The 14,745-nt window shown below is 37.6% G+C and overlaps 1 long non-coding RNA gene across 1 annotated transcript in view; it reads right to left on the reverse strand.

Annotated features, from left to right (window-relative positions):
• The window catches only part of LOC148754689 (uncharacterized), a 257,160-nt gene that overhangs the window by 102,197 nt on the left and 140,218 nt on the right, over nucleotides 1-14,745 (reverse strand). The window contains exon 3 of the long non-coding RNA XR_016020004.1: nucleotides 10,743-10,918. This is a non-coding gene — a long non-coding RNA (uncharacterized LOC148754689). The remainder of the gene's footprint in view (nucleotides 1-10,742; nucleotides 10,919-14,745) is intronic.

Here is a 14,745-nt window from a genome sequence, read left to right on the forward strand (position 1 = left end):
GGAATACAAATGTTAGGTCATTTTGCTCTCTACACGTAACTAAATGTAAGCCAGGTGTACGTGGCACAATGTGAAACAAGGGTCATGTGTTTTACTTTTGGAAAAGAGAATATGTGAGAATTTTTATAAAATGCATTGTACTCTGCAAACCGTAGTCTCTCACTCACAAATTCAAGTACGTTATGTGTCTTTTCCAAAATACATTAAAATTATTTTATTGTTTGATGTCTTCTGATAGTATAAAAATTCTCTATGAGATGGCTGAAGAGGGAGCAGTATCTGTCTGGTATACAGCATTTTTTCCATGAATTAAAATTGCTACGGAATTAGTCATTCGTGGAATTGCACTGCAACAACTTGAATATAAGCATGGAAAACAAACTGTGCCTTGGGATACAAGAGTGTTATCATTTTAAAAGGTACATTTTCAAAAAGGGTCTTTTTAATTTGAATTCATTACCACACCTGTGGACATATGAGACTCAGTCATGTGCCAAGATCACTACTTTCCAATACTCAGTAAGAGTAAATGTATAAAAGGAACTGATAAAAATCAAGCAGGTCTTCCCTTCTCTCCTTTTCTTTTTTTACACTGTTCTCTGTCATCAGAATCATATTTTACTCCAATATGCTTCAAAATAATTTGCGTTTTTTTAATTTCACTCACAAATATCCCCATGCAGGTCCATGGGGAAATAAACACATAAAGCAGAAGCATACAATGGTTTAAATAATTGTTTCAAATTACTCCGACTTCATTATGAATAGCTTCATTATACCTAATTAGTAATTTAATATTCAAAAGCTTTTTATAATAGGTAAGTTTTTAGATATAAAAAACAGTAGAAATTTCAGGACATTCTAATGAAATTATGTAAATTATTTCATACAGCATCAGAGACCTTTTATTTTCATCCTTACTGTGGTTCTATAAACCATAATCTCAATCCATATTTTAATGGCACAAACACAAGAAAACTATAAATAACAACAAATATCTACATGTGAACACACACACACACACACACACACACACACACACACACACACACAGCAGCAGCAGCAGCAGCAGCAGCAGCATATACATACTGCCTTATATAGAAAGCAGAATGTTACTGGCAGGAAAAAAGCATACTTTTTCATATACTACAAATGATATTAAACAAAGGAATTTTCCATTTTGAGTCTCAGTTTGTACCTTGTAAAGCACGGAGGAAAACGTGTTTTTTTTTGTTTTTTGTTTTTTTTTATGGTGTAGTTAAGACAATCAAAGAAAGCAATGTCAGTGTTCACTGTATAAACTACAAAGTGCTATACACATGTACGATCTTTTGTTTTGGTTGCCTTTCTCTTCCAAAATTCTGACTATAGAGTCGGTTCAAAAATATCTCTACAATGAATCTATACAATCAAAGGGCATAATTTTCCTGACTATAGAACGATGATGAGATTTCCCACATCATATTGTGGACTCCTGGTTCTATTACAGTTCACTTTTATATACTGTGTGACAGATGTGAATTAAAATAGTCACAGCTCTGGTAATCCAGCTGAGACAGTAAGACAGAGAAAAACCCATTATACATTCTAGAAATGAAAAAGTGGGTATAATTACAGAGTTTCAGAGTTGAAGAAGAATATTTCTAAGTCTATGCTAATACATTTGAAAATCTCCCTTGAATGGACAATTTTCTAAGAAAATAAGTGACCAAAGTTAAAAAGTGCTAGCCAACCTAAGTGAACTCATAACCATGAAATAAATCAGAAATCAAACGTTAATAATAATTTAGTCATTTTTGATTCCTCTCTGTCTCAGAACTCACACTTTGTAAGGAAATCCTACTCTTTCTACCTTCAATGAATATCCAAATTGTGACCAGTCCTCTCAACCTCCACTACTGCCACCCAGATCGAAGCCATCATCTTATTTAGCCTGTCCTTTGCATAATAACCTCGTCATCGGTCTCCCTGCTGTACCCTCCCTCCCCTTCAGTCTATTCTCCACACAGCAGCCAGAGAGATCTTTTCAAAACCTGAATGTCAGTCAAGGTGGAGGAAGAAGAATCAAACTGACTCTCTTGCTTTAAACAATAGGAAACCAGGAAAAAAGGAAACAAGCGTTTGCAGGCATTAGACAATAGTCGGGAATGTTTTCCCTGACAGAAGGCCAACAAAGAAGGTAAGCACTATTACTTCACCAGCTTATTTCCTGGGAGCAGTTTCTAGGCTGCATCTCAGGGAGGGGGAAGTCAATCGCGGCCTACAGTCTTGCTGAGCTAAGACGATATAAATGGAAACCTGGGACACCAAGGGAGTAAAATATTGTGGAACATATTACTGGAGAATAGGGAGCTGCACAAAGATGGAATGGCTCTGGAAATATGCAGAGGAGATCCTCAGGTCTTTGGCTTAGTACTGATCCATGTATGCATGACAGGAAATTACCTGAGTTCTTGAACAGAACTAGCAGAAAGGAGTAGGCAGAGCAATTACTGAAGTCCACATACATCTAGAAAAAGTTTATACTCCCACAAATCAAAGGAGAAAGATTTTGTAATATATGGGTCATAGGGTTGAATCCTCAGAATGGTTATCACCTTAGCAGTGAGGCTAGATTAGCTCTAGATCAAAAGTTGCTACAAATTATAGTACATAACAAAGTTAAAATCAAGTCTTGAAAGGATCTCATTGATTCCAAGGAACTAAACTACAAGTCAGAATAAAATCCAACACTGTTTTAAAATTACAACAAATTCTAGTATCCAAAAAGATAAAATTTCACAGTCATGTGAAACAGCAGGAAAATATGACCCATTACAACAAGGAGAAAAAAATATCAACCAATAGAAACAAATCCAGAAATAACAGAGATGATAGAACTAGCAGAGAAAGATGTCATAACGACTGATACACACACACACACACACACACACACACACACACACACACTTCATATGCCCAAAGAGGTAGATAGAAATAGGAGCATGATGAGAGAAAAAAGTACCAAATGAAACTTGCAGGACAAAATATATTTGAAATGAAAAATATATTGGGTGTGATTATCAACAAGTTAGATTCTGCAGAAAAAAATATCAGTGACCTTGAAGACATAGCAATAGAATTTATCCACAATTGAGGCACATAGAGAAAAAAGAATGAAAGATAAATATGAACAGAGAATCAGTGAACTATGCAACAAAATTAAGCTAAAATAATGGCTGTAAGTTTTCCAAATTTGAGGTAAACTATAAACTCACAGATCTAAGAAATATAACAAACTCCAAGGAAAATAAACCTAAAGAGAGTCATACCAAGACACATTATAATCAAATTACTGAAACCAGTGATAAAATTTTAACAACAGCCAAACTTAAATGAATCATTGCATACAGAGAACACAGATAAGAATGACAATACATTTCTCATCAGAAATTATGAAGACAGGAGAAAGTAGAGCAACATCTGCAAAGTATTGAGAGAGAAAAAACCTGTCAACCTAGAATTCTTTATCTAACAAAATTATGTTTCAAAAATGAAGGCAAAGTAAAGACATTTTTAGTGTCTTTATTTTTTCAGTTTCTCATTTTCAGTGACAGAATTCATCACCAGCAGGTCTGTATTACAAGAAATATTAAAGGAAGTTGTACAGGCTAAAGAAAAATAATACCAGATACAAGTCTGTATCTATACAAAGAAAAGAAGGGCCCCCAAAATATTAAATGTGTGATAAATATAAAATACTTGCTTCTCATTTAAAAAAAGTCATAGTAAAATAAAATTGGCTGTTTAAAACAAAAATGTAATAATGTATTGTGGGGTTTAAAATGAAATTTATGATAAAAGTAACACCAAAAACGGGGTAGTAGAAAATGGAAATGGAAAATTGTTAGGATCTTTCACAATACGTGAAGTAACATACTATTATTTAAAGGTAGAAAGTAGTAAGTTAAAAATGTTATGTTGTAACTTTAAAGCAACCCTCGTATTTTTTTTAAATGGAGGGGAGGAGCTAATAAGCCAGTAGTAGAGAGAAAATGGAATCATAAAAAATTTTTCAAGGAAAAGCAAAGAAAGAGGAAAAATGAAACAAAGAGCAAACAGGACAAATAAACAGTAACATAGTAGGCTTAAACCCAAACCTACCAATAGTTACACTAAATTTAAATGATAAAAGAGGGTAAAGGGGATCAAATAAATGATGATGGAAGGAGAACTGACTCTGGGTGGTGAGCACACAATGTGATATATAGATGATGTAATACAGAACTGTATACCTGAAATCTATGTAACTTTACTAACCAATGTCAGCCCAACAAATTTAATTAAAAAATATAAACACCACAAATAAAAGTCAGTTGGTCATAGTGGATAATAAAGCAAGATCCAAATATATGCTATATACAAGAAACCCACTTTAAATATAAAGTCATAGATGGAATAAAAACCAAAGTATGCAAAAGTATATACTGTACAAATACTAATCAAAATAAAGCTGTAGAAGTTATATTAATATCAGAGAAAACAGGCACTGGAACAAGGAATATTACCAGGCACAAGGAAAGTCATTTCATATTGATAAAGGGGTCAATAGATGATGTAAAAAGTGACAGAAGTGAAAGGACAAATCCACAAATCCACAAAGATGGTTGGCAATTTAAACATTCCGTTGTTAAGTACCTCATAGAATAAGTGAACACTTCCTGAATGATGGACTGAGAACCAGCATAATCTGCTCGTCCATGAAACCCATGAAAATACTGGCAAAATAGTCAAAATCAGCTTTTTCAGAACTCTGGAAATTAACCAAAGACTTATGCAACAGTAGGAAGGTTTATCCAAGAAAAACTGCCAGACCTTGGTTAAACAATGCAGGATTTGTCAAATTCTGACATGGTCTTCTCCTATCCCCTTCTCCGTAGCTCTGCGGTAGTCATGTAAGCCAGTGGCCTAGAAATCATGGTAGCTGAGAACATCAGCGCTTCTGCAGCCACTGGAGGGTTCAGGCTGGATCTGGAACCCCACAAAAAGCTCCAAGTTCAGAGCACTGTGAGCATTGTCAATATTTATCCTGTGTCACAGCTCCCTGAAAAAGCCCCATTCACAAGGTGTTATTTAACCTGACCTACAGGTCTGACGGTTTCCTAAAAGGCCCTGCCCCTGCCTGCACCCCTTTTCCTCTCAGACCTCATTTACTATTACTATAGCTCTTCCTCACTATGCTCCAGTCCCACTGGGCTTCTTGCTCTCTCTAAAACAGGTTTGGCACGTTCCCTCTTCAGAATGCTAGCTTTTTCTATTTTCTCCAGCCAGAAAATTCTTCCTCCAAATACCTCACCGTTTCCATGTCTCTGCTCAAATATCACTTTATTGGAGAAACCTTTCTTGACCATCCGACAAGGTGTGATCAAAAGATACAGTGAATGTTTAAATTTAAAAACATTATTACAGTAAAAGGCACATTGCCATAAATCCCCCTCAAAATACTCCGCCTCACTTCGAACACCCTTATCTCATCGTTCTTGCCACTTTTTGAAGCAGTTCTGGAAGTCCTCTTTTGTGAGTATCTACTTCATCCTCCATCATGACACTGCTCTGTGTCACACATCACTTCTGGGACAGCAATTTGTGTCAAACAAAAACATTATGGTGTGTCCTCATCCACCTTATTCATCGAATCTGGCACCGTCCTTCTTCTGGCTCTTCCCCAAAGTCAAAATGACCATGAAAGGAAATGTTTTGAAACGATTCAGGACATCAAAGCAGCCATGACAGAGCAACTAAAGACACTCACGAAAGAGGACTTCCAGAACTGCTTCAGAAACTGGCAAGAACGACGAGATGTGTTCAAAGTGAGGGGGGCTATTTTGAGGGGGATTAACGGCAATGTGTCTTTTACTGTAATACATTTCTTTATTTAAACATTCACCATATTGTTTGATTACACCTCGTATTGTATAATTGCAATTTGCTTAGAGAGTAGATCTTAAGCGTTCTCACACACACACACAAAGGTAACTATATGAGGTGATGAATGTGTTAATCAACTTCATTGTGGGAACCTCTTCACAGTGTATACATAAGAGGCCAGACAATTAAGTTCGCAAACTCATCCTAGACAAAGTGCTGCATACCTCATTGCTGAATATCACTACGGTCACCTTCAAAGTACTCCCCTTGGGAAGCTATGCACCAACGCCAGCAACTAGTCCACCCTTCAAAGCAATTTTGGAACTCTTTTTCTGGAATGGCCATCAGAGCTGTCGTCGTATTACCCTTGATGTCCTGAATGTCATCAAATGTCTTACTTTCAATATTTCCTTTCCCTTCGGGTAAAGAAAGAAGTCATTGGGGGCCAGAGCAGGTGAGTAGGGAGGGTGTTCCAATACAGTGATTTGTTTGCTGGCTAAAAACTCCCTCACAGACAGTGCCGTGTGAGCTGGTACATTGTCGTGATGCAAGGGCCATGAATTGTTGGCGAAAAGCTCAGGTCATCTAACTTTTTCATGCAGCCTTTTCAGCACTTCCAAATAGTAAGCTTGGTTAACTGTTTGTCCAGTTGGTATAAATTCATAACGAATAATCCCTTTGATATCTAAAAAGATTAGCAACATCGTTGCAACAAATTTGCTAACTTAATTGTCAGATCTCTTATATCAAATCATCATATTGTATATTTTAAATAAATTACAACTTTATTTGCCAATTATACCTCAGTAAAGCTGGGAAAATAAGAACTCACAACCTTTCCTCCTCCTCCCCTGGCATGCACTATGCCCCTTCCCATTTTATTTTTCTTCATAATGATTATTGCCATTTGACATACCATATATTTTACTTATATAGTTTGATTGTCTGTCTCTCCCCATTGGAATATGAGCTCCTTGCATTAAGACTTTTATTGTATTTGCATCTGCCCACCTCCAGTACCTGGAAGAGTATATGACATATACCGTGTTTCCCCGAAAATGAGACCAAGTCAGACCATCATCTCTAATGCGTCTTTTGAAGCAAAAAAAAATAATGTAAGAACCAGTCTTACTTTAATATAAGACCGGGAATATAATATAATATAATATAATATAATATAATATAATATAATATAATATAATATAATATATAATATAATAAATATAATATAATATAATATAATATAATATAATATAATATAATATAATACCGGGTCTTATATTAATTTTTGCACCAAAAGACACATTAGAGCTGATGGTCCAGCTAGGTTTTATTTTCAGGAAAACACGGTAGTAGATGCCTATAATATTAGATGCCAATAATATGTACTGAATAAATGAGATCATGTCTCTGTTTTTAAACATTTCTAGAGCATACAATATGGACTTGTCTAACCCTACTAAAGCAACTTACAAAAATTGCACAACTCTAATATATCTCATCACATCCCATTTAAATATAATATGCCAAAAATCTATGCTAACTTTCAGCTAACTCTAAAATGACCTTGGTAATCTCACCAATGAGTTTCAAAACTGCCAAATCCAATTGCCAATCTAAGTCCTTTTGATAGAGTTGATCACTTCCTTATTTTCTTCATTGGCTTCTAGGATACCAAATCCACTTCTTTTCTCCTACTTCATTCCCACTCCCGCAGTCTGGTGTGTTTTTTTTTTTTGGTTTTTTTTTTTAATTTCTTCTTATTTCTTTTAGAGCTCTAAATGTTGGCATGTTCCAAGGGTCATCCCAGGACAAATTCTCATCTCTAGTCATTCCCTCTCCCTAGGTGAGATCACCGAGTCCTCTGAATTTATATCACATCCTTTCACTGACGATTCTCAAATTTTTATTTCCAGCTAGTACCATTCCATTCAATTCTGTGTCTGTGTGTCCAACTACCTAGTTAACATTTTCATTTGGACGTCTAATAAGCGTCATAAACTTGACATATCCAAAATTCAAATTCAGGATTTTCTCACTTAAACCTGCTCTTCTTCCAATAGCAACTCTATTTCACCAGCTGCTGTGGACAAAAACCTAGGACCTTCCCGTGACATCCCTTTCACATCTCATACCCCGTGCCCAATCAATTATCAAATTCTGTCAACTCTACTCTTAAAAGGTGTCCATGGATAGCCGGATGGCTCAGTTGGTTAGAGTGCGAGCTCTCAACAACAAGGCTGCCAGTTCAACTCCCACATGGGATGGTGGGCTGTGCCCCCTGTAACTAAAGACTGAAAACAGTGACTGGACTTGGAGCTGAGCTGCGCCCTCCACAACTCGATTGAAGAACAACGACTTGGAGCTGATGGGCCCTGGAGAAACACACTGTTCCCCAATAGTCCCCAATTAAAAAATAAATTAAAAATAAAACGGTGTCCAGAGACAGCTCATCACCCTGTTGTCAACTTTGTCCCACTTTGGACTACACAGCAACTAAACTGATCCTTTTAAAAATATCTATTAGATTATGCTCCATCCCCATTTAACACTCTATAATATCTTCCCATTACTTTTTAACATACAAAGTCCTCAAAACAGCAGGTGGGGTACTACAAATTCTGGTGCCAAGTATATTCCAGACTTTATCTTTTATGAGTCACCACTTCACTCACTGTGCTCCAAACACATTTGACTTTTTGTTCTTCCTTAAAAATAACACATTCATTTCTACCTTTTTGCATTTGCATGATGTTCTCTCTGCTTGCAGTGCTCTTACCTCAGGCATCCATATAGCCTCCTGTCTCTCTTTATTCAGATCTCTGCTTGGATGTCACCCTCTCAGACAGGCCTTCCTTCATCGCATTATATAACACTCACCCACCTACTTCCTATTCCATTACTTACATTAGTCTTCTTATCTCTTAGAAGCTATCTAGTATTTGCAAATATGTGCTTAATTTATTTTTTGTATTAATCTCTAGAGTTTAGGTTCTACTAGTGCAGGTGTTTTGCTTGTTTTGTTCAATTGTCTATTTCCAAGACCTAGAAATGTTCTTGGCACATCAATACGAAAGGTCAGACAACGAAGTTCGCGAACTTTCCACTGTGCACTTACCCGCGAACTTCATTGTCTGACCTTTCATATTTGATGGATGATTGAATGAATGATGAATAAATGAGTAAGGAAATGCATGTAAAGGGAAAGGATATACAATTGTATTTAACTTTGGGTAGATGGAATGGTAGGTCATTTTTATTGCTTCATTTTGCTTATCTGCATCTTTGCTTTTTAGTTAATGAGAACCTATTGATTTTGCAATGAGAAAAATGTAATTAAAATTATTTTCCATTAAAAATTGCACAGTCCATACTCCCAAGTGCATAAAGTAGTGGAGTCCAAAGGCCAATGTATTGGTAACCCATTTATAAATCAATGTTCTGTACTTCTGAAGCTGTCACAGTGATAAAAGAGAGGTATGCTGATTGACCAACTGACAAAGACAATGAGTAGAAAAATGAATAACAGTAAGTCTAAATTGTTTAAATATCATGCAGATGTCAACAATAACGAAAATGGGAAGGGGCATACATGAATTCTACAAGCCTGGATAAGTGCCAAACTGCTTATGAAAAACATTTTGATATAACAAATTCTTTAGTAAGTTCACTAAAAATATTGAGCATCACATTGCATCATGGAGGTTGGAAAAATATGCAAATTGAATCCATAGGAAAATGATCAGTACAGCGTTTTAATAAGGGAATATTAGTTTTGTTTTCCACCATTGTATTATTTTTCTTTTTGTCATTTGGAAGATTTTCAAGTGTGGGCATCATGATAAGATCATGACTCATGCTTTTTTGCAGTGCATTTTAATCCAATTATTATTATCATCATCGTCGTCATCATCATCAATCACTTCCTATGGTACAAAGCATTTTGTTGGATGCTGCAGAGGAAAGCGAGATGAATATGCAATTGTCTCGACTGTCCAAATAGTCACACACTTGTAAAGAAAGCAACCATGTGCACAATGAAGCATCAACCAAGGCCAACAATACTACTACCTGTTTTTATCAGAGGAACAAGGGCTCTGGGAGTATAGGGGGAGAGACACATTTTAGGTTGGTGGTTGGCGAGAGGTATCTTGTAACATTTATAGGAGGAAGGTTTCAGTCGGGTCCGAAGGATACGTAGGATTTTCATAGACAGGTAAGGTCCAGGGGCAGGAGGAGAGTGTTCCTGACAAAACAAACAGATTGAGCGAAGGCCAAGAATTGGGCGAGTTAAGTAATAGCAAAGAGAATGGAATGAAGGAAGAAGAGATGTTATTGAGGAAGTAGAAGGAGAAATACACCTGGGAAAATAGGTTGGGGCGATGGTGTGCTGATAAATTTCGGCTCTACGAAAACCCTGATATATACGATTTGCCAGTTTATGTGGTATAAATATTGTCTCCATGGCCAATTTCAAGCTACCAACATATGTCAGTGAACACAGAATTGAGAAGAGATGCTCATAACAGGCTCTTGCAAGCTGGTAGGGGCCAGCTCCTGCATGCTTGTACAGTTGGGTCAAATTGTACAGAGATTAGAATCACATACTATGAAAATCTATTATAGGGGATGAAAAGTCACTGAAGGATTGTGAACCAGAGAATGATATAATCAAATTTATATTTTGGGGTAAGAATTGGCAGCGGGCTTTTTCAAACTCTGGAGAAAACCTAGAGGGTTCAATTAATTAACAAATGGCCTGTTGATCTTTTCCTAGAACACCCCATTTCCTTCCAAGCATCTTTGGGGACAGCAGAAGACTGTCCCCCGCTTACCTGTGGGGGCAGCAGAACCACAGGCTTTCTTCTTCCTTGGGCAACTTTTGTTATAATGGTTCACGTGTGCTCCTCAGAGAAGGAAATAAAAACTGGATTGCCCCACATCTTCTTTGTCCAACTGTCTGTTGATGGGCATTTAGATTGCTTCCGTATCTTGGCTATCGTAAATAGTGCTGCAGTGAACATATATATCTTTTAGAATTAGTGTTTTGGAATAACTATATACACTATCAGGTGGGTAATAGACTTATTGGGGTGATAATTTTGTGAGGCATATAAATGTCTAATCACTATGTTGTCTGTACACCTGAAACTAATATAATATTGTGTGTCAATGGTAATTGAAAAAGAAATTTTTTAAAAATTTTAAAAAAGGAATGTATCACAGCACTTCTTAGCCTAAAGAACCAAAATAGTTTCAAGGCATCTAGCTGACTGAGGAACACCCAAATAAGCCTATATGCTGCCTCTCATATACATTCATATATATGTGCATATATATATTCACAAACATGAATATACACATGTACATATATACATATATAAAAACACAGAGTTAATTAATACATTCATTTATGCATTTGCAGTTTTTAAATCTTAATCAAACATCTGCTATTTAAGCACTATGCTTATATGTTGTTCAACACAGAGTGAACCAGTTGAAAACATTTCTATATCTTCAAAACTGCTGTAAAAATACCGACTTAGTGTCCTTTATAAAAAATACTCACGGGGCCGGCCCGGTGGCTCAGGCGGTTAGGGCTCCATGCGCCTAACTCCGAAGGCTGCCGGTTCGATTCCCACATGGGCCAGTGGGCTCTCAACCACAAGGTTGCCAGTTCAATTCCTCGAGTCCCGCAAGGGATGGTGGGCTCTGCCCCTGTAACTAAGATTGAACACGGCACCTTGAGCTGAGCTGCCGCTGAGCTCCCGGATGGCTCAGTTGGTTGGAGCGTGTCCTCTCATCCACAAGATTGCCGGTTCGACTCCCGCAAGGGATGGTGGGCTGTGCCCCCTGCAACTAGCAACGGCAACTGGACTTGGAGCTGAGCTGCGCCCTCCACAACTAAGACTGAAAGAACAACAACTTGAAGCTGAACAGAACCCTCCACAATTAAGATTGAAAGGACAACAATTTGACCATTGTTCCCCAATAAAGTCCTGTTCCCCTTCCCCAATAATAAAAAAAAAAAAAAATACTCACGCAGTACAATTTTCTCTTAGAAATAAACGCCAAGGAACACTTGGTGTCTCCTACCTACAGTTGAGTGGCTATATCAGCGATTCCCACTTACACAGGATTTTACAATTCACAAGGCACTTGTCCTATATTTAATCATGTCTCCTTTGCAATCTATACAAATTGGGACTTCATGTGCCTTATTCTACTGAGGGAAATATGATGTTCAGATTGTCAGGTGACAAGCTCCAGATCATTTAACAGGTGAGGGGCAGATTCTTGCAGAACGCATGTTTCCTTATTCCTGAAAAACTTCTCTGCTTTTCAATAATCAGCCGGTGAGGGCTGTATTGCTTTCATTCCACCTTTAGCTCTTAAAAGGTGCAGAACTGAATGTGATATTTATGGTTGCTTTCTCAATTCTTGTACACTTATTTCCCCTTTTCTTAACAGTTTCTTTTATCATTCTTTTTTAAATTTTTTTATTATTATTTTTTAATTTATTGGGGTGACAATTGTTAGGAAAATTACATAGATTTCAGGTGTACAATTCTGTATTACATCATCTATAAATCCCATTGTGTGTTCACCACCCAGAGTCAGTTCTCCTTCCATCACCATATATTTGATCCCCCACCCCCCTTATCATTCTTTTTATCCACATTTTACATAGAAGTTCACTAATTTTAGAAGTAGATGGGATATAAGAGATGAATAACCAGCAGCCTGTCCTAATGTACTCCAGCCCTCTCCACTCACATCTCTGGTAGAACTGACCAATTTCACAAGAGAGATTTGGGGTGCTGTACTAGTCGGGTGAGGACATACCTGTCCTGGTCAGACCACAGAAGTCCTCATCCTGTTCATTTTTTAAGAGGAGGAGGGATAGGGATCAGGAATGCTTTAACTTTAAGAAATAACTTCTAATAAGTGGAAGAAAAAGGTTTGGAACAAAACTGAAATATAAAAAGTTTGGATAGAAACAAAAAGTATTGCTACCAGAGCGTAAGTGGGGAGGGGGGTGGTAGAAGACAGTAAATGGGGTCAAATATCTGGCGATGGAAGGAAAACTGACTCTGGGTGGTGAACACACAATGTGATACATAGATGATGTGTTACAGAACTGTATACCTGAAATCTATGTAATTTCACTAACAATTATCACCCCGACAAATTTTAATTTAAAAATAAAAGTATAAAAATGTCCCGCATAAAAACTTGACAAATGTATAAAACTCCACAAATCCATTCTCAACATGTTAGCAACCAGATGCCTAAAGTTTTAGAACTGAAAAGTTACCGGAGGAGATTTTAGAGAATAAGGCACTCTCCCAGCTATGTTTTAATCTGTGAAATGTGTAGCACTTGCCCTCTCTACCAAGGGCAAAAAGTTGTGTGACTTACAGGCAGGCAGAATCGGAAGAGTCAAGTACAATGTCCCACTAATCTGTGTTGTTCTTCAGGTATGCATATATTTCGGCCTGAAGCGTGGTGATTTTCCAAATGTAGTTGTTAAAGTAATACTTTGAGAGGCGTAGCCACTCCAAGGGCGATTGGGAGTGGGGACTCATTTTTTTCCTGCACTCACCTCTTCTACCAGTGTGTACCACTGACTGAACTCAACTGGAAGCCAACTTTTTTTTTTCTTTTTAATTGGGGAATACTGGGGAATAGTGTGTTTCTCCAGCGCCCATCAGCTCCAAGTCGTTGTCCTTCAATCTAGTTGTGGAGGGCGCAGCTCAGCTCCAAGTCCAGTCACCATTTTTCAATCTTTAGTTGCAGGGGGTGCAGCCCACCATCCCATGCGGGAATTGAACTGGCAACCTTGTTGTTCAGAGCTCACGCTCTAACCACTGAGCCATCTGGCCGCCCCTCTGTAATCTCAGTGGTAGCTCATTACCTTCAATCTAGCTGTGGAGGGCGCAGCTCACTGGCCCATGTGGGAATCGAACTGGCAACCCTGTTGTTCAGAGCTCGCGCTCTAACCAACTGAGCCATCCAGCTGCCCCTGAAGCCAACTTTTAAGTCAGTCTCAGTGACATGATTCTCAGAGGTTAGCACCCCAGAATACCAAGCAGAGCAGAAAAGGACAAAGAATGGATGTGAAGTGGCAAACAGAGCAACATCAGAGAGGTATTCAACTGTTAATATTGATTTTTAAAGCTCTTTATTTATTAAAGCTCTTAGTACTTTTGCATTGTCATCACATCTGCTTTTTCATTTTGTGATAACGTATCTTGGCATTTGCACAGGCCTAGGATTCTTCTGTAAACTACTAGTTGTTTTGATCTCCGTTGCTTTGGGTGATAAGGCCCTGGAAACATCCTGTACCTCCCAACCATTTATCTCTGTTATTTCACACAGAGAAGTTCTGCTAACAGTGCTTCTGAGCATATAACAACCAAGCTAGTATTACTATGTTTGACCTGAAAGTGTCAACATAGGTTGATTGTCTTACATGGCAGGAACGTGGAGAATACAGATTTTTCTCTTTTTCATGCCTTCTTTCATTGCCGAATACACAGAAGCTCCTGCAGCGTACTCTCCATGGGGTTTTCCAGTATAAAGTAGTGCAGCTTCTCAACTTCATAAGACTTGACTACTACTACTACTAGTACTAATGATTTTCCCAGTGAGTTGTAGAGTTATGATATACTTTAGCCTCTGTTCTCATAGTTGTTCTGGTTGTTTCCTGTCCTATGTGACATGTCTATGAGAGTCTTTCTTCAGCTAAAGACGACATGCAGAATGTCTGAGAGGCTGCAAGATGCAGCAGGTCACTTTATTATTTTTAGATTTTATTTTATTTTTTAAAGATAT

The sequence above is a fragment of the Rhinolophus sinicus genome, chromosome 18, assembly GCF_057876585.1.
Source record: "Rhinolophus sinicus isolate RSI-liver-muscle chromosome 18, RSI-T2T, whole genome shotgun sequence".
Classification (NCBI taxonomy): domain Eukaryota; kingdom Metazoa; phylum Chordata; class Mammalia; order Chiroptera; family Rhinolophidae; genus Rhinolophus; species Rhinolophus sinicus.